A 1,376-nucleotide genomic window follows, 5' to 3' on the forward strand; every position below is an offset into this window, starting at 1 on the left:
CCTGTTATGCAGGATGGCAAACTTGATCTTATCGTCATCTGGAATGCAGAGTCTCTTGGATTTGTTGTCGCTGCTCAAATAGATGGGTCCGTTGATTTTCACAAATCTCTTGTCCTTTCGATCGCCTCGGAAGACGTCTCTGAAGGAGCTGTCCTTCTCGTAGGCTTCTTGAATCAACTTCTTCGTCTTGTCTTCCATGTGCGTAGTGATGATCGTGTCCGAGTCTTCAGAGCTTTTCACGTTGTTCTGCATGAAGGATGCTGACTTCGACCCTGTCGAATGCTTTTCGATGTTTGGTGTCCCATCACCATTCCGTATCCGACTTAAGAAGATTTGACAATGACTGTTCAATTTTGGATAATCTGCGCTATACTTATGCAAGAAGTTGGCGAGGCCACGCCACTTGCGCAAGTCCTTTTGAATCTTTGGAACTGGCCAGTCCACAATGGCCTTGACCTTAGCGAGATGCGATCGAAGGCCACACTTCCCAACGAAGCTCCCTAGATTTCCTTAGCGCCGAAGATATATTTATCGGCATTAGCATACAGCTTACTCGTGCGCATGTACTCGAGTACCGCATTCAAATGGACGATGTGGTTCTCCTCGACCGTCCTCTCGTGCTCCGCACGACTGTGGACGAAGATTTCGTCGATTTATGTTTGAGCATATGCCCTATGGGACCTGAACAATTGCGTCACAAGACGATTAAATGTTGCTGGTGTATTTGACAGCCCTTGAGGCATCAACAGCCACAACCAAAGCATCCCGCTCGGTGTTTTCACCGCTGTCAGCGAAATATACCTCGCTCTCATGAGCAATTGGTAATAACCATTGACCAAGTCGAGTGCGCTGTACTTTCTACAGCCAGCCATATTATTCTAGCAAACACCCTTTTTAGGAATCGGCGTCTGTGCCGGAATGGTGGCAGCATTTAGCCTATTATAAGCGTGAACGATACGCCATTTGCCGTTCGGCATCCGGACACAAACGTGGGTGTCGAATGGGGAGATTGACTCTCACGCACCATTCCTGCGTCGAACTTCGCACGGAAAAAGTCATCAATGACGCCACAATGCTCCTTGGGCAGGTACCATTGGCGTGTTACGCAGAATTTGGTTCCCAGAACCAGGTCAATCTCATGACGCACACCTCGGTCCCGAGGTATGACCCACGGCGGGTCTTTGGAGACAACGTATTGAAATTCCTTACCAAAGGATTGTACGGATCCGAGGGATCCATCAGGATCGACGATCCACTTGCGCATTCACTCTCTTTAGTGTCCTCCAGAACAGCTTCATCCGAAGCGACGACGAGTTACTCTTCTCGTTCGGTCGTATAATGACCACCTCGGCTAAATTGCCTGCCTTCAAGGCACC

The sequence above is a fragment of the Plasmopara halstedii genome, assembly GCF_900000015.1.
Source record: "Plasmopara halstedii genome assembly, contig: Scaffold_2061, whole genome shotgun sequence".
In the NCBI taxonomy this organism is placed as follows: Eukaryota; Oomycota; class Peronosporomycetes; order Peronosporales; family Peronosporaceae; genus Plasmopara; species Plasmopara halstedii.